General features: G+C 39.1%; 1 long non-coding RNA gene across 1 annotated transcript; it reads left to right on the top strand.

Annotated features, from left to right (window-relative positions):
• The first annotated feature begins 8,280 nt into the window (after nucleotides 1-8,280).
• On the top strand, nucleotides 8,281-11,296 carry LOC110829774 (uncharacterized). The gene is made up of 3 exons (XR_002543074.2): nucleotides 8,281-8,452; nucleotides 8,566-8,830; nucleotides 10,972-11,296. It is a non-coding gene; the product is annotated as an uncharacterized LOC110829774 (long non-coding RNA).
• The last annotated feature ends 9,084 nt before the right edge of the window (nucleotides 11,297-20,380 follow it).

Below are 20,380 nucleotides of genomic sequence, written 5' to 3'. Positions count from 1 at the left end.
CATAGAAAACCTGGATGTGAGAGCTTCAGGCAGGCCATTGTACTATATGGTTCCACCACCTGAGGACTATTTCAAGGTCACTCGTTGTTTAACCTTCGTGCATATTAAAAAAACCACAATTACGATTGTTTCATACGAACTAAAACTGATAATACTGAAATACGAATAAAGCACGATATTAACGATGGTTGTATGAGATTTAGAAACATTTCTGTCACATATCTTGTCCTCGAATTTTATCTCAGATTAATCAGTTTATATGGTTTTGTTATATACGTGTTGTGGTTAGTGTGCCTTTTTTTTGTAATGTGTTAAGTCTTAATTACAGAGTGGTTAAATTAACTTTTACAAAATTTAATTGGCAGTTTCTCACGACTGAACTCTTCATAAATATCTTAAAAGTCGTTAATTTCAAGTTTAAAATAATTATAGCGAGGTGTGTCCGGGAAGTAACACACAAACCTCTCATTTGGGTTTGTGAAAGTTGACAACATAATTTATTCTGAATAGCAGTCTTAAAACATGCATCAACACACGCAAATCGTCTGTAGAAACGCGCCTATTTTTTATTTGTTGACAGATGATTAATCTTCGTTATCAAGCTACTTATAGAAGCAACAATTCGACTGGTCACAAAAGAAGGATTTGTAACCTGGCGGTCAGCTTTCGCTTGCTGATAATAATGAGCAACAACCTTAAGGATATGGGCAGCTGTTGACGGCATCTGCACAAGGCACGGCTATAAAAGTCTAATCAAGCTTTGCCTGCTTGGTTGGCATCACTGACTAGTCAACTTTATTGCCAAGGTGCGGCCTTTCATACACAGCATAGATACTTAATAGCAAAAAGCTGTAAAACCGGTATGCTACGTTCTATGGATGCCTTACAGTAGCCGAAGACTGTCCATCTTAAAGTGGAAACTGTATCAGACATTGATAAGCGACCTGAATTATATTATTTCAGCCTTCTTGTTGTTTTCAAATTGCAGCTTGTCAGGGTATCCATAATTATGCTATAAAATACAGAAACAAACATGCTGCTTGAGTGTTTAGTGAATCTGTCAGTGTGATACATAGAGTAGCCAGGGTCCAAGCAGAATGGGGTTCGGTTATCAGCTGGGCTTGTATTAATGTAGCCTACTTTGTGGTATTAATCAGCACATGCCGGGATGTAATCTTAAAAAGGCCAGCGTCAGCTGCTTCCAAATTAAGAAAGATTTGAGGTTGTCATGGCGGCGACTATGAGAATGACTGTCCTCAAAATTCTTCTTGATAAACCTAATCTAATTCGATGCTAAATAACCCCAGCAGTTGAAAGAAAGAAATTGTAACACTTAATAAATCGGACCCAAATGAGTAGGTGCCCTCTTCCTCATTTTTAACCTGAGGACGGAAGCATATCGAGATTCCGAAACGTAGTGTTCCTCTTAAAAGAACAGACGATGGAGATGGTCCAAGAATTTAGTAATATTTAATTAATTATTTGTAACACAATTGTTTTTGAAAATAAATTATTTGTTCTTATCAAATGATTGTTTACACACTCCTATGTTTGCACATTTCAGTAGTTGTATCAATCTGAAGGCGTGCTTACTGGGTATGATATACAAGTTATAAATCATTTCAATTATTTATTTTAATCCGTCTTATCACAATATTTAAAATTTCTTATAATTAAGATAATAAAATATCATTGAAGTTCCATATCGATTGATCGATTTACATCTTGGAACATTTTACACAACATGTTTCAGTTTTTATAAAACCATCATCAGGTGTAAAATATCTACGAACTTAAAACTCAAATATGATTCCATATGGTGATGTTTTCATTGCGTTTGTTTTTCATTTTTGGGCGGAGATGTTGTTTTTTCTTAAATTTTATTGGATGTACATATCGGTCAAAGATGTAGGAGTGATTGTTCCGATATGTCCAGAAGTACTACTCTTATAAATCATTTGTAATTTTTATGTAATTATTTATGTAGATGAAGGATACTGGATGTATAGAGAACGGTGGAGAGCTTTTGGAACCGGAAAGCATCAAAGGGCGCTCTAACCCGGACATATATACATATATATATATATATGTGTGTGTGTGTGTGTGTCCGGGTTATAGTTAAATATATTTTTTTTGTAGACGCGTGCATTTTGACTAAAGAGTCATTTAAAGATATTTTAAATAATCTTAAAACCATGCATACCGTGCAGAGTATTGATATATAAAATCATTCATACAAATAAAACTGTTTGACTGACTAATGTATTTATGTTTTGCCACTGATGATGACCTCTTAAGGTCGAAACGCGTTTTGCACAAAGTGTTGTTTAATGTGTAAACAGTTTTGTTTGTATGCATGATTTTATATATTATAAACATGCAATAAAAATTGGAAATGAAGAACATGAAATATGGAGTTATCACTGCAGCGAAGGTGTTGATGTTGGTCTTCTAGGTAGTAACACCATGTAGATGCCAACGTTTTGGAGAAACATACTATATAAGAGACCTGACAAGATTTCGTACTAAGCGAAACAACAAATAACCACGACAAGCAAGGTCTGTAATATCTTACCTTGTCAAATGTCATTGGGCAGTGCTAATTAATTTCACAGCTTATGCCAATAAATCAATGTCATATAAGTAAGAGCTCAAACAGTTTACCTCCATTTAATGTTAGGCTTTTTCCCAATATGCGTTGGTCACAATCAAGGCCAAAGGGCAACTAGCTGCTGACCGCAGTTTTAACCCTACTGATAGATGGAATTCAACGCAACACAGCTTATTATTTAAAAAAAAATGATTTCGGGTCTTCACGGCGGCCGTTTTAAATATTATGCCGTGTAGTCCCGCAGAAGTTAACTGACATTTCAGAGGTTCATGCTGCCTGCATTATCAGGTTGTCGATGGAAGCAATAAGTACCACTAACACATCGGTCAATTTCTACAAGACTACGCGGTGCATTATCCCATAAATCTATCATTTTTGTTGTTCTTTACCGATTCAACCAACGACGCTTTGTTAATTCATTATAAGATTACTTAATAACGCTGGTTCAATTGTAAAAGTTATAATGTTGAATAAGATGGATAAGATAATTATGAACAAAAAGTAGGTAAGAACATGGTACCGTTCCTTTGTCACTTTCACCAATCTCCTTTAAGTTCCTTTACTCAGAACATTTTCTCATCTCACTCCATGTTCTTCACGTAATATCAAGACCAAGGTTCACACCCACACAAACCAACAGATGTTACTGTAGTTTTGAAGATTTTCGTAAGTCTTTTTAACAATTACCAGATCAATAACAGTCAAATCTCGACAAGCACAAACATGTAACTTTCAGATATGTTTATAAACACGCTATTTTGTTTCATACACAGAGGGCCAACTGACCAAAGCCAAGAAGACAAGTACACACATAGAAGACGAGGGACGTACGCAGTTGTAACTGATATAGGGTCGATATACTTCAAGATTTTTAAATATCGGGAATAAGCTTGTTACAGTATTAAAACTGATAACATTCTTAAATATCGGTTCTGCTTTTGTAAAACCCAGGTTCTTCATACACAAATTATTAGTGCCTATTGTCCATCGAGATCATTCAAAGCTCAACCACATACCACATGTGTAAAATTATCATCATCCAAATGAAGAAAAACGAATGTTCATGAAACGAGAAAAAATAATTCGACATTATTACAACCTATATTTACGTATGTATATGTGGCATATAAAATTTACATTACTGTATATTCATATTTTACTAAAGACGATAGTTGTAACTGATAACTAATTACCTTGAACACCCAATAGTTTCTTTTATTTAGTCTAGTATATTACTACGCAAAGACCAGAATTTATTACCTAGTTGGTTCATTATAAGAGACAGGAATGGACGTGATAGGCGGGGCAAAGCATTCGCCTTACTGACACAATCATAAGTCAACTGAATGAACCCAGTGGGCTGGGGTAGGGTGAACAGCTCAGTAGAGAGAGTCATTTAAAATACAGAGAGGACAGAGAGTTCCTTGTTACAAATGAAGACTAAATAATTGAGATATGTTCCGTAAATCGAGAGAGAGTTGACGTTAATCGATAGATTGCATGTGGCTTGCTGCCCGTGAAAGGCATGGCTGGAATACATACAATAACTGCAGCTGGACAGACATATGTAACTCAGCAATGATTTGGCAGCTCTCTGTTTTAAGGTCTTAATTTTGTTTAGTGAACGTCTACTCTGTACAGTTCCTGTGCCATACCATGTCTCATCATGAAGGCCCATTACAAGTGAGGCAGTGCACGTATTACAAAAATACATTATATTGAGAGCCGGGGAATATTACGCTGTTGTTTGCTTTTTATAAGTAAAGTCGGCTTTTGTGATGTATAACATACTGGTCTTCAGCATTAGACTAATGACTGAACGTCTTTTGAAACCAATAAAAAACTTTGTTTTGAGCTGTGATATAAAATAAGGAACGAAGAACATAATGTAATACAGCAATACTTTTCTTGAATAAGTTATTTTTTAAAATAACCGATGTTTTTAAATTCAAAATTGATATTTTACATAAACAATCTGTCTTATTTCAGAAAATGGAGTGTGAAGAAGGTAAATTTACCTTCGACAGGTCTAGCTTTCATTTAATATCATTTCCAGTTTCTGTGCTGGTCTATTACTTCAAGTGCCTTGAATTTGATTCTGCGTTTACAGCTGTAATGAGTCTGGCATAACAAAGTAGTTCATTCTGTTCCATTTTTGGATCAACATTCTTTCCAGTTTCCAAACTATTCCTCACACGTGTAAGTACTGAACCTCGGATATTACTGACATGCTTACACATATTAAATGCTTGATTATCAGCCTCTTGTAATTAGCGTCATGTGGTTCTTGCCATTTAAGAATCTTTGGATTAGATTCTTAGAACGAAGTTACTACCATTAGCCTACCAAGAAGTCAAGTAATTACCTATTGTGTAAGAGAAAGAGCTTAAGTTATAAAATACTAAAACACAGAATTGATTACTTAATTAACTGCTACAATTATCCGTTATGCAATTTTATAGTTTCAATATAAGAAATGAAACAATTAATTTAGCACTCAGGGAAAAAATTAATCCCGAGACTGTCTAGGAGATGACAAATTGTATGACATAACTGCAGATTATGACATTAATTAACGAGAAAATGGTTGGTCCAGCAGAATATATTTAGCGCAACAGGCTAAAGCCGCAAGTCACCTTCGTATTTTAAACCCTTTTTTATTTTGCGAAAACTAATTATGCATTCATAAAACAACTCTGATACGTTCACTTATTTCAGTGACATACGGTTTTGATAATAATCTGTATTTTTAACACGTTGGCTCCCAAGCAATTTTTGGCAAATTTAAATTTCGTCCCCATGACCCACTGGTGACCTCACCCTACACTGAACATAAAATCCAAACTCTTAGCTACTTGAATCGTTCAAACGTAACACAAGGACTATAAAACATTGAGGATATCAGTGCATTTCAAACATCTTCTCGGGCGATTATCATCGGAAAATATGCCATAAAACACTGAAATATTCGCCAATGTCATTTCCCAATCCTACTTCGGATTTAGGAAGAACATTCTGACGTGACCTGTAACGTCTTCCTTAGAACAGACGTCAGTAACCCCCTTCTACTTCCTCGATATTCCATTAATTATTGTCAAGTCATCTGTCATTATATTTAAGAAATTTTTAGCAGCTGAAGCGCAGAGTCATCAGGATATGGATCATGCTTAACCCAGATAGTACAATTTATATTGTGGCTGCACGCCACTGATACTTGTGCACTGTGGTGGGCAACTGGCAGCTGTTGCAGTAACACTACCAACAGAATGAATGATGAGTGAGTGACGGACAGAGTAACAAACTAACTAGGGGCTAAACAGCGTCACACAATGTAAATGACAAGTACAAGAAAAGAATATGAAATGCTGTCCGTGTTTTAATCCATGATCTGATACTGTAACCGACAGAAGAGAAAAGTTAGTGGGTAAATGGTATCTGTCGGTTCAACCATGACTCTAGACCTCCAAAGAAGTGTCTTTCTACTCTCGCATTTAATCACCTATTTATGCAATATAACTTATTCTTTTCTCTATTTAACGTGTTTTTAAGAAAAATATACAGATCAAATTTCCAATGATTTAATTACACAACGTGTGTAACACACATAGTTCCTTTCCAAACTGATTAATAAATTATCATAACATTCAAATAAAATATTCTGTTTTGTATGCAAAAGAACCAGGTTTCAAATTTCGTATCGGAGATCTTGTATGTTACCAGATTTTTCGCGGTTCATTAGCCCCTTAAAAAATAACCTTAAAGTAGGCTACGATCGGTTTCCTTTACCCCATTCTAATTCAACATCAACAATAAAAACAATATTAATAATAGTAATGGCAACAGTGCATCGCTTAAATGTGACCGAGGGGGTCATAATTCTTAGTTCAATTTATTTCAGAATGTTACGGAGTAGGCCTATAGGTTTTACTCCGATAAAATCATAAAAGTATAAAAGCATGTTCCAGGAAGTGAAATCTTACTTCACTGTAAACTGGCTTAGATGCAAAGAGCCATAAAAATTATCGATTCAGCATCGCACTACCCAACCAGCTGTGAAAATCACCCGTTGACGGTAAAACCATTTTCATAGTGTAATTTAAATTTATTTGCAAATATTAAGTTCGTATTTACTCCTCTGCCTTTACGATGTTACGCAGTTGCGCACTTTACTAAGGCGCTGATTGTAAAATTATTTACGGGCTATTATATAAAAGCTGTTTTTGTAGGCGTAATTGTTAAATATGTTCAAATTGATAACAAATATTTATACATAAGACTCGTGGTCTACACAATTTCAAAACCATGACGCTGCACCTGTATACACAACAGTTAGCAATAAACAGCAGCCATTTTCCTACGTGCATTGCTGTGTAATATGTAAACAGTACATAAGGCCTATGATACAAAGCGTATAACAAAAAAAAATAGTCGATAGGACCATTTACATAATTTATACTACCACTTACATGGTCTACACCCTGCGGTGTCATTGGAGAACACAAACCCTCTCAGAAGCTGTTATTTTTCAAATATTTTCTCCTCCTGCTACCGCTATATAAGCCCATATGTGAGTGCCAATTTCTAGAACCCATATCGGTCCATAAACAGAGAGATGTATGGACGCTTTTGCTTTCATTCGAAGAATAAGACTTTTGTGTACAAACGTGCAGTCTTCTAGTAGAGTACGCATGTCTTAGACTGGATGCATTTTTAACTCGTTTGTTATTAACGTTTAGAAAATAACATTTTGCAGATTGTAGAGTAAAAATAATGCTTTTAAAAGTGCCGTTAAAATAATAATATAATTAGCAATAGGACAGATTATAACATCAGCAAAATTGTCAACATTATCAAGATGTCAATGTTGTAATAGTATGAATAACATAGGCCTTAAGAAACCATTAAATCGCACATAAATAATTAAAATTTTGGGTGTATATTTTGACTTATAACTCGACAACGGATAAAGCAATTTTGGCCCAAAATTTACATGCTTAATTCTTGGAACCAGGGAGAGACATTTTGAAAGGTGAAAAGTCTGAGGAAGTGTTCTGGGTTTGAGTCTCGGTGAAGGTGGATTCTGATGAGTTACTCATCGTCCTGATGATTAAGGTAATAAGCACATCTGAAATGCCGGTAAATTTCTACCAGAATAATTGGCACCGCTGTGAGAACCTGAAATCCCACCAGAACTAATTTAATTCTTGTTCTTACGTCGAAGGAAGAATGAGGGATGATGTCTGATGGTCAGTAATGCAGACAGGACTCATTTATGTAAATTCCAGAAAAGGGGCATGGCATTTTTAGGTCTCCTTTGTTGTGAAATATCCCTCTTGACTTGGAATTTTGATTATATTTATTTTTCCCAAGAATGCGGGCTTTTTTATCATCAAACCGCAAACCGTTGTTGGCAAACATCACTGGCAACTAAATATTTTCACCTAATGATGAGAAACCGACTTATCTGTCTTCAATCCGGGAAGTTTTGAGAGGGTGGATGTCGGAAACCTCTGTGTACAATAAAATTTCATCAATCTGCATGAGTTTGTTTTAATAAAATCGTCTGCCATGTGACGTTTCCTTCCTTGTCACCCTGTACCTTACATACTTTACTTTCTGTCAACCTGTTCTCAACCCGTCAGAGTGCGCCCTGGTCATCTGTTGTTTTCTTGTGTCGTACGGGGACCAGTCCGAGTTAGTCTTTGCTGGTGATCGCACGTTCCACGTCGCTTCCAATTGTTTCCGACCGAATTGGAGTCTGTTTTTCTGGATTGAAAACTGTGGGGCAGAGATCCGGCACAGGTTCTCGGCGCTGGACGGTATTTAATTCTCGGTTTACCCGTAGGTGTTTATTTATATACCTGTTAACTGTTTGTAATCACCTATGTACTGTATACTGTTGTGTAATTCATAGGTTATAACAAGTAGTTTGTCAATAAACGATTTGTTGAAAGGGTTTTCGGGTCTAAGGGCGTCTCAAGTGGTAGCACGGACCGTGGTTTTTACGATCCAACCGACTTCAGGTATTCTGTTCGTCCGTTATCATGGATCGAGCACTTCCGAATCCGGAATACTTCAGGAAGGATTAGCTGGAGTACGAGGTCATCATATTCAAGGGCGTACACACAACAGTTGAAGGTCACCAACCATCGAAATATTTACGTGAATTAGCTGGCAGCGAGATTCACATCTCGGCCTTAGACTCCGTCGAACCAATGGGTGAGTTGCGAACATTGCGCATTAAATTCCGTCAAATCCAGGAAGTCGTAAGTGACGTTTGGGCTGACAACAACAGTACGCCCAATCAGTGCCCCAGAATTATGACGCGCCTACGCCATTTGACTTACCTTTGTAAGAGTTTCATAGCCATCACTTCAAGCCCTCCCAGGATCCCAATAAACAAACGCCCGTGACCCGGACATGCCAACTAGAAAAGGCCCCGCTCCGGACTCGTCCATATTTATTGTTTCAAGCGTTCGAAACTTTTTGCGGTTCTTTCGCCGGTTGTACCGCGGGTTTGCATTCGCATTGTCGATTACGATGTTTTTCTCTGCTTGATTCAGGAAATTCTTACTCAGTTATTGCAATTGCCCTTTATTAGATTTTTCAGGGTGCTCCAGCCAGAAGTGGCGCTGGTTCTCCTTTACCTCAGTCTCCATAGACCGGCCGGTCTGTTCAATGTACACTTTGCCGCACTCACAGGGAACGCTGTATACAACAGGCGTCTTGAGTCCTGGGTCATCCTTCACAGGCCAAAGGAAACTGGAATCTCCTTAGGCGGAAGGCCAGCAGCCACTTTCAGACAGAACGGTTACAGCGACCGGCAGATCCGACGAGCCCTCAACCTACCAGCGAGGGTGACACCGCCCTCGGAGAGACCAGCCCCGGATGCCTTCTCACCCAACGTTAGAACGACATTCAACCGCATCAGCAGGCTGCCTGTGAGTGCGGCAAAGTGTACATTGGACAGACCGGCCGTTCTATCGAGACTAGGGTCACGTAGCATCAATGCCACATCCGGCTGGAGCCACGTGAAAAATCCGCCGTGGCCGAGCACTGCTTCAACCGGGGCCACCGCATCCAACTCCAGGACACCTCCATCCTGTCAACGAAATCCGGATACGTGGATCAGGGAGGCCATCGAAATTGAATTACACCCAACTTCAACAGGTTCGGTTATATCTCGAACATGCCAAGGGTTGTTGTGTCTCAACAGTTAATTCCCGTAGTTTTCCGGTTTTACGAGTCTCCACTTGGTGGTTATCTTGGAATGCATAAAACTCGCCATGCGGCCCGTTAAGCTTTTGTTTGAAAGGGAATGGAGAATGATACCGCTGCCCGCGTCGAAGCTTGTCAGATTTGCTGCACGAGTAAACCGGCCCGTTCCGTCCATTTTGGTCTCCTCGCATCAGAATTGGCCACAGCACTGATGGAGAAAATTTTCATTGATTTTATGGGTCCGTTTCCTAGATCCATGTCCTGTAATTCTTATGTTCTTGGTTGTGTGGATGCTTTTTTTCGAAATTTACCTGGGTTTTGCCAATCAGGAAAGCTACGTCGCCTGTCGCCACAGACTGTTTGAAATGTATTTCGTTAATATCGTTACTTGCCGGTTCATTGTATCTGATAATGGTACTCAGGTTACTAGTCGTGAGTTTCGACGTTTTTGTTTTGGTCTTGGTGTGTCCCATTTCACCATCACACCCTATTACCCTTATACGTCCCATACCGGACCTTTCATTAGGAATCTGAAGTCCGTTTTGATATCTTACAGCCATGTTAACGATGTCTTACGTGATTCCGAGTTGCACTGGTTTGAATTCGCTCTTAATGCTGCTCGCCATGAGTCTTTAGGACATACTCCTGTTTCCTTGGCGTTTTTTATTCCGCCTGAATAACACCCTTTCTAATACGTTGCTGGACCATCCTGAGCTTCCTGAATTACGTGAGATATGGAATAAAGCGCGCCATAATCTTCGCCGTTCTCATGAACGTTTTCGCCGGTATTATAATTCTAATCTCCTACTGGTCCTTATAAAGTTGGTCGGTCTGTTATGGTTCACAATTTTTTCCAGAGTCGATGGGACCAAGGTTTGCCCCTAGATACCGGAGGCCATTTACGATTTCTCAGTTCACCACTGCCTTTTCCGTAAATTTAATCTGCCCTGACAACTCTTGTATCCGAACTCATATTTCCCGGTTGAAGCCAGTTTAAATATTTCTGTATATTCTGCTATGTCAAGCCCGAAAGTTCTTACGTGCTTCCTTTGGTATTGTTCTTCGTACTGTCCAGTTTCTGTTTCGAGAGATATTCTTCCTCGCCCTTGCTCTTCTCATTACGCGTCACACTTCCTCCCCAGGCATCTGCTTCATCTGCTTTTTCTCCCGAAGAGCTCCAGTGCACGCCAGTGACTTTCTTCGGAACCTCGGCATTATCGTCGATGCGTGTTCAAGGACCTATACCACACAGATCACTCTTCCAGTGAGGCAGAGAACCGACACAGGTCCTCGGTGGTGGACGGTATTATAGCATCCGCTGAAGAATCAAGCATTAAAGCACCCATATGGAGTGTAGGGCTAGAATCTTAGGAATTGTAAAATAAGTAATGTAGGCTTCGGATTGAAAGTCTCCTGACGATGTCTCATCATTGAACAAAGGTTATACAAATATTGTAGTCGTCCGAACCCTCAGCCGATAAGGTTTTATTTACTTTATATTAGTTTAATGTATCTATTTATAAGTTAGTTGATCTATTGGCGACATGTTATTGAAAACATGCCCCTATAGCACGTCTGTTGGTGAAGACAAAAGAAGCTACATTAACGGAAGGCCTCTTTTGTTCAATTGCCTAGGACTGCTACGATGCTACACTACGGAACCACCTTTGTATAGCATTTCGCTTAAGAGCTAAGGTAGGGCAATGTCTAATGGCACTACCTGTAATAACGGGGTTGACCGATGACCCCTTTGTTACAAAATTTAGGCGTGGGTCCCAAAATTAGGGGATCCAATCAAAAAGCAAGGATGTGCTGCAGGTACCCCTGGTTTTGGAGAGCCGAGAGTTTTTAGTCGTGTGTGCAGATGCTTCTAGGCTCTTCCCTTTTTGGACATCAATTAAGTCGGTGGCAAACTGCTCAGCCACAATTCGGCCTTTATATTGGAAATTGTACCAAGTTCGATAACTACCAAAATTTATAACAAACTTGATAAAATATATTGGGACTGCATACATCGGCAAAGGCGAGGTGAAGAAGTGTACTTGTGTGATTTAGTAAGTAATATAGACAGTTGAACACTTGTGTACAATTTAATTTCAATTTATAACAATAAATCTGGGCTTGTTGAAAACCTACAATTGTGTCATAAGTCGGAGCGTCCGCTGCGTCATTGTGAGTCCGGCCGTTACACTAACCTGAGTGTACAGACGGCGTGTTCTATCGGCTGGAGCTACCCTGAGCAACCATCTCTCGTGGACACAAGAGGTCCACTGGCGCCCAACAAATAACCAAGAACAAATTAAAAGGGAGATCGGTTACAATATGTATACAGAAACTGGTGAGATTGAGTCAGTGCAGTATAGACGAACTTCAATCCCAGGCAAGTTGTCAGCTGTACAAGCCACCCCTTCACTACTCTGTACCCATGTGTGCATTACTGTGAGGGATGCTGTAGACAACTGGAGGGAGGAGCTAAAGGCTAATAATTTGTATATAACGAGGCCATGTTAGGGGTCCCGCGGGAACTTTATTCTGTTTCAGGTGATTCACGGGCAACCTGCGTCCAGCTCCTACCGACTCATTGCCTCCAGCATCCACGACAACGAGATTGTACTCAGCAATAAAGTACTCTTCGTTACAAGTACTCAAGCTGTTTCTCTTGGCTTTTTATACCAAACTTCCCAGCAATGCAAGAATTACACGCACCGCCAACCTGTGGCAAATCCGCTTTGGCCACCCGTGTTTTTGCCCCGAGGCAAGCTCGGAAACGCGAGCCTTGGGATAAGGAATACAACAGTACAGGCAACTCTCGGTTTACGAACGAGTTCCGTTTCAAGACCTTGTTCGTTATGTGTATCTTGCATTCCTGAGCTTTTACAATACGTATCGTATACGTTAGCAGCCATTTTAAAGCATTAAAGCCATGTACTAATTATCATGTAATAATTATCTGATAATTATTGTAAAAATACATTTTTTTAGAAGTTTATTTATTTAAATCTTACAATTATGTTCACTATACGTTTGGAATTTTGTTTTGTAAGGAACTCTATGTATTGGGGACTTTAAGAAATTTTGAATGAATTGTGACGTTCGTTATAGCGAATGTTCGTAAGCCAAGAGATGCCTTTATTTCATTCTTGGGTTATATTTCGGTATTTGTTCATATGCCTGTTAACTGTATTCGTCTTTCTACACGTATACCTGTATACTGTTGTGTAATTCATAATCTGTATAGCTCATAGTTGGTGGCTCTGTCACCATGTTACAGAAACTTGTTTATCCTGCCTGAACGGACGGTAGGAGTGAGTGTGAGTTGATTTGGAAACTGTAATTTTCTCCAGTCGTTCCAGACAATTAAGAGATATTCGCTTAAAATAGGTCACAGCCGTCTCCTTTCAAATCATAACCTGCTTACATTTTGTTGTTTCATGATCTACATACTTCAGACATACGTCTTGTATGTCCGTCCGTTCGAAAATTAAAAAGATAAAACTCCCGAATCGATCTTACCTTTCAATTTCGGTTTAGTTTCATACTTTTTAAGGTACTGCTGTGCCTAAGGGCGTTGATAACATTTACGTGCGTCCTCTAATCAGTTTGATATACATAATCTTTATAAGATTTAAAATGTGAAGGCCCAAATTTAATTTCCTTTAACTGGATTTAATTAGCACATCATTTTACACTTCTAAATACACGTTTTGAAGCCTTTAATAGTATTTCATCACCCTGATTTGCAGCACATCTGTTATAACAGTATTGTCAAGTGATGTTTCCTTTAGTCTAAATGTCCACATTAGACTTACTCGAGAAGCAGACGAATGGGTTTGTTCAGCCCTTGATTTAATGTACACGTTTCTGTTTGTCTAGCGAAATTAAGCTGATAGACGAATATCCTGAAAAATAATGTAAGGTCTCTCATTGCACATATCCTACGTTTTATTCAGACCATAGCCATTGTCTACAGGGTAGTCAGAAGTATGTTTACAAACTTCGTGTGCGTGTTCCAGGATCAAAAGTAAGTATTCCTATGAACATGGGATCGCAAATGTTTCATTTTCGAAATAATTGCTAAAAATAATTTTCAATGTATGTCTTTATATCAAAGTGACTCTAGCATCCAGCAAAGATGTTGAATTAACGTTTGGGCAGAAATTGTTGGCGACATGCTTATTGGTCCACACATGCTTCCATCGCGTCTAAGAGGACCTTCAAATCGGCAATTCTTAAGAAGACACTTGCCACGTCTCTTTGAAGATGTACCACTGAATACAAGAAGACAAATGTGGTTTATGCACGACGAACGAACCCGTCAGTCTTGTGTACGTCGTGCTTGGGCACGTGTGGAGAATGGAGGACCAACCTTTGAGCATGTTATGACATCCCTGTCCTCATACTTAGTAATAAAGGCATACATTGAAACTTACTTTTTGACTATTATTTTGGAAAAGAAGCCTTTGCGACCGCGTGTTCATAGGAACACTTTTTCTTACTTTTGATCCAGGAACACGCACACAAAGTTTGTAAACATACTTTTGACTCACTCTGTATAATACTAGCTATGACGAATTTCATTCAGTATAGTTTTTATTGTGACGCTGACATTCACTCAGATGGTTATATAACATGCTGGTTTAGTCTTCACAAAACCTCGCTTTAGTTCTCAGCCTGAGCCCTATTAACCCACTTCAAAACCTCACGCCCTCTTTATCAAACCATTCTAATATTTTTCTGTCTACGTCGAGGTCCTCCAAGTGGAATCTTCCTTCAGGTCTTCCAATTCAAATCCCTCACAAATTTTCCACCTTCACAATACGTGCTGCATGCCGTACCAACCTCATAGTCCTTGTCTTGTTTCTCTGATATTTGGTGAAGTGCGTGGTTTGGCAGTTTGAAATTTGGTAGTGCTGGTTGTAGTTAATGGTACAGCGGCCCCCTGGCGTCACTCTTGCGCTGCGATAGGGCAGCGAGTGAAGCGGGTAGCTTGAACAGCAGGAACGTTGACTGCCAACCTCGCGCAACCTCATACAAATGAAGTAAAACAAATTCTTTGCGAACGCGTGCGGTGGCGGGGAGTTAAGCGATCTCATCGTACCAACCCGCGATAAATTACAGTTTATGGCGGAGATAAAATAAGCTTATTTTCTTGAATGTACGACATCCGTTCTGGCTATCTGCAAGATGCGGCCATCCATTCTGCTCTTTACACTCATAAAGATGATGAAGTGGTCCCAGGTCCTGCTAGAAAGCGGGTGAGGGGGCGCATAAGAAGCGCCTTCCAGCATAACGTGAAGAAGAAGTAAGGAGAGGGAGAACAGTTCCTCCAACACATGAAGAAGAAAATGCTATTGAGTAGAGAAGGCAAAGAGAGATGGGACCACGGCCAGAGATATCAAGAAGGAAAGTCTGGACGTGATAAGGAGGGAGGGAGGGAGAGAGAGAGGGAGAATGAATGCAATACAATATCAAGGCACGGGGAGTCTCCTTGTGGAGACTAAGAGGAGACACCCTGATGAGAAGGATAAAGGTCAAATGGATGGCATGCGAACAGAATACATCGTTCTGTCCTTTCAGGGACGCAAAATTTGCGCATTGAATACGAAGCTATTCGGAGCCTAAAGATGAAAGGAAGACAGAGCACGACTGTATATGCTGATATATTTATTTATAATGTTAAACAAGTAGGTGTGGTGGCAGCGAATGTGAAAGCGCACAGGTTCTGACCTTTGATGCATGATACTGAAATGGGAGGAAAGTCTTCTGAAAAAAAAAATTAAAGGATCTATTGTTCTTCGTTTACCATGCGTAAGAGAAGGCATTGCATTGATGCAATGTTCCTTGCACAGGTTTGCCGCGGTCTTAAATGCTGTCATTCCCTTCTGGAAGCTGTCGGTCTTCGAATCCCTGCTCGAAATCTGAGAGGTTTTTCTATGTTCAGTTTTAGCCCTTTGATCGAAAACAGTCCTGCTAGATGCGCATCAGCTGCTAATGTCGTCTACAGGGACTTGGACATATTCGAGACGAAAATTGTCACACTTCTTCACATTCTCTAATAGTCTAATTTCCTTAATTTATTTAAATTATTATTGCAAATGCACTAATGTATTTAGTAGCAATTTTCATGTGTATTTGCGTCCTCCGTACTAATGCATTTTTATATTCTGCTTGTTTTACCTTTTATGTTTTTATTGTGTTCGTGTGCTCATCTCTTGTTCTGTATCTATAATTGGCCTTCTGGCTGTTGATACAGCACCCTAATAATAACAAATAATTAAGAAGAATTAAATTAAGATTAAGAATTACTGCTTCTAGCCGGAATTTGTAATCACCCAAGATTTCAGGCCTTCACATTCCGTAGCCTACCGTCACTCGATATCAGAAGTTTTTATTCGAGTCGCATAACTGTAAGTCTATACTTAGATAAGCAATGCCCAGGTGATTTCTCCACATTGAACACACTCAGGAAGACACGTGCACGGCCGAAGACTAGGTGAGATCTGAGGTTCTCAAGACGACGAGTTTCCCCTATGACAGCCAGCTTCAACTTGAAGTTTATTTAAAATAGGGCCTAATATTAAAATATCCTGTAAAAATAACAAAGTAACGTTCCGAGTTTGTCCCATTTATCCTACGCAAAGAATGAGGTGAAATTATTTCATCATTTCCCTGACAGCCATGACAATTTATTACTTCTGACTAAGGTGTGTGTGGGGGGGGGGGGGTATAACCGGAGGCGGCACTTAGACAAAAGATAGAGCAGACAGGCAGAATCCTTTAAATAAGGCTTCATCTCAGGCAGTAACTTCAGTGTGACCTTCACGGTTATTAAGCGCAGCTTGAAAGTGGTTGCATGGGTGAGACTTTGCTAACAGACACATCGAACTTCTGTGTAGCATTGTCAGTCTTGAACTCCACAGGCAAACAGTTTCGACTGGTTATACGTCACCGAGTTTAAATAATTTTTAATCATCTCAAGAAACTTAGAAAGACACGTAGCAGAAAGAATGAAAATCAAATGTAGGAAAACGTTGCCTGAGGCATTCGGCAATTTTTAACACTGTACCTACTTGCATAACATTTCAATCCATATTTCCTTCTCTCTCTCTCTCTGCTACAGAATAGTACGTCACAGCGACATCGATACTCTAGTTACGAATTCGGGAGATACCCGATTTGAATCTCAGCCAGGATACCGACTAACATATGCATTACCATGGTTTTCCTCAATGGGCCAACTTCCAGGCAAAAGTCTGACCGGTACTTTCACACAGACTATGACTGCCTTCTTCAAAATCTTCTCCTACTCCCATTCCATTCCGCGTTATATAACCCATGAAGATAGAACAGCATAGTTAAACAACTAAATAATTTACAGTATCTGTCACCAAATTGCGTACTTCAAGGCAACAGCATCAGCTTTTCCAGCGTTTCCTGCCTTTTGTTTCTTTATTTTTCCATTCAATTTTATAATAATGTTTTCAATATTTTAATGACATTAGCCACTACACTACTGTACTAGCCTAGTAAAAAATGGTGTCACGTTCTGCTCCAACTGTCATCATCAACATCAAAACAAAACAAAATAATGCAACATACATGTGTATCTGTCAGTATGACAACTAATCATCTGATGATGGGAACCCAGACATCTTATAAAACGTGCACATATGAAATATTGCCTGAAACAATGGTCATACCCAACATAATATTTTTATAATTAATAAACCACCGTCACACACCTTCAGAGAAACAACTGCATTGAGATGTAATGGGAAATCTGATAGACTCTACATAATCCTCTAGCAGCTCAACTTCTTACAGCGCTAATGAATATAAGTTTTCCGTTTTCCACGTGTAAATTCACATCGCGATGTCCGTAAATTGTATATCTGTCCATTAAAGGAGCGGCTGTAGCAGGAGATACAACGTGTATATCTACAAGGCAGACTTCCACAGGAGAGGAGAACCGGGATATAAAACGTAATGATGTCGTGTTGAATAATAAATGGGTCCTGTAGGAGCCATGTTGGGATATCTCGTCTCAAGTCGTTTTCCACTTTGCACCGACTGAGGAAGGGAAGAAAGCTCCCCTTTGGCTTCGTGTTTCATCCTTTTTCCTGTGCTGATAGCAGCTCGGAACATAGGTACAAGATTATTCGCGATTATATAGTTGAAGGCTACAAAACCATTTGGGGGGAGGGGATAAAGAAGGAGACAATATTTCTGTTCATAAACAAACGTGTAACATTTTCTGGTGAGAGATAGTGTGTATATACAAGTTTACATTGTGAGAAGTTAAATTGTCAAATACGTACCAGTTCACTTTACATATGTAAATCCTCTAAGTTGTAAGTAGCCTAGTTTATGGTTCAAAGAATATCGTGGGACCCTAGTTATAACGGAACTTCTGTTACAAAAGTAGCTGAAACGTTCCACAAAAGTTAGTTGCGAAAAATGAATACAGAACAAAACAAATTTTAAAGATGTCTGTGTTTTGGTTTGTTGTGTTCTCAGTATTGAGAGAATTGTTGCCTCCATCTAAAGGGCGATCGCCCTATTGTTTAACAAACTGTGGGAAGTCCAACATTGGGTGTCATACTCACCTCGACAACTTACCAGGAAAATAAATAAATACACCATTTTAATTGTAAATGGAGTGTTACGCAGTGTCCGTAGCCCACCCAACAATTCGTTAATGCCAGACATTCGACTGGAAGGAAATTCTGTTGAGAAAATATTTACGTCACCGACACACAGTATTGCATAAAAAATTATTTGCGCCATGTAAAACCTAAGTCAAAAATCCGAGGCAAAATTAACACTCACCTACATATGTCGGACTGTTAGGTCTTGAGAATGCTTATACACGAAAGGATGGTGCGTTAGCAACTGTTAAGAATAGGCCCCTATAAATTGACCTATCACAGAAAAATATGTTTAAAGTAAAAATGACGTGAGTTTTTCTGCGACTTTGCAGAAAAATGAAGCTTTCAAATTTAAATTAATTTCTTATAAGCAGTCATTGGAAGCGTCAGTCATTTTCACCGTGGAGTTTTTTTCTGTTAAAGAGAGCGTCATGTTACGCTATAAAAGATATTCACTGGGCAAAGACCGAGCATATTTTTAGTTTCATAATGGAATGCATTTTCCAGATGCATTTACTTTACTAAAGCATTCTTCAGATCATTAGATTTGTCGGTGACCTTGAAGTATATTTAATTATACATATCCCCTTTCTTTCTTTTTCATTTCAAATATGTATTTATGTTAATATTCAGAATCCTCTAATTTATTTTCACGATACACGTCCGCCTCGCGGCGAATGACGTCAGGCGATTACACTTATCTTGAAGATAACTTCATTTTTTAGTAAACTCTTTATCCATAACCACTTCATTGGTTTCTTGCATGTAATTCTCCATGCAGGGCCAACGGTATCGCACTTTGTTTTTGTCACGGTTAATAGTCGAACATAAGTACGGATGGAGTTGCCAACTAAATTTCCACGTCTCTCCTTCTTGCCTTTTAGCCCCTTCACAATCTCACAAAACATGTATATACTTCCATCGTTCTACTGGTTACTGTAATGGCTGTCACAACCCACTTATTTTCCACCTGCTTTATTGCTTTGTAATGTGGGGGTTCGCGTAGTCACGATCATTACCACAGCCATCTAATGGCGCTGCCGGCGGCTGCGATGGTGGGCCTTAAAGACAAACGTAGCAATAAAGGTTTCAAAACAAAAGGAGGGTTTCAGAAGCCTAAAAGCGAAAGTATACCCTTGCTTGACTGAAGAACATGGTGTTGCTGGCAGAAATGGTAATCATGAACCTAGGTTAAACGCAAATCTTCAAACGAAGTCTGTAATTAACTTTGGAAGTATTTACCAATCAGAAGACGGCTGTCTTCTGGGTTGTTACTGCCTCCATCATCACCCTGATGATGGAGGCAGCAAGGACCGCCGTGAAAACCTTAAATCCTATATTTGCCAATCAATTATCGCATGGCACAACACGGAACAAACGCGAAACTAATAAACTCCAAATCCGCAATTTCCTTTTAATAATTTGCGTTTTTATACGCTTTCCTCTGGTGGGGTCACAACAAAATTTTGTAAATAATGCGCCTTATAGCATTATCATACTTTCTGTCCGCATGTAATGACTCAAGGGGCTGAAAGCGGGCTTTCATTCAGTCTCATACTGGAGAGTTTTGCTAAAATTTGTCTACATATTTCGATTTTGATTAAAATCGGTGGACAACAAGGGACACTACGTATGGAGATCCACTCGCATTTCTGCGCGCTCCTCTTAGAAAAACTCGACAAATATTTATCGGAGAGAAGAAATTTATAAATGTGGTACACACGAAAGAAACTCACATTTTACCTCAAATACACTCTTTTCAGAAGCCTTTCTTCGGAACAACTAACAAAAGTATTCTTATACATTGTCATCTTATAACTCTACAAACGTTGGGCTGATTTTGATTAATGCTGGGGCTATATTGAAAGTCCTTTCTCGCACACGATATTTGCAAGGAAACATA

Source organism: Zootermopsis nevadensis, unplaced genomic scaffold (genome assembly GCF_977971745.1).
Source record: "Zootermopsis nevadensis isolate Lab colony 2312 unplaced genomic scaffold, Znev_1.0 Znev_ptg000030l, whole genome shotgun sequence".
Lineage (NCBI taxonomy): Eukaryota > Metazoa > Arthropoda > Insecta > Blattodea > Termopsidae > Zootermopsis > Zootermopsis nevadensis.
The sequence above is the reverse complement of the archived record's forward strand: the minus strand, read 5'-3'. Positions and strand labels throughout refer to the sequence as shown.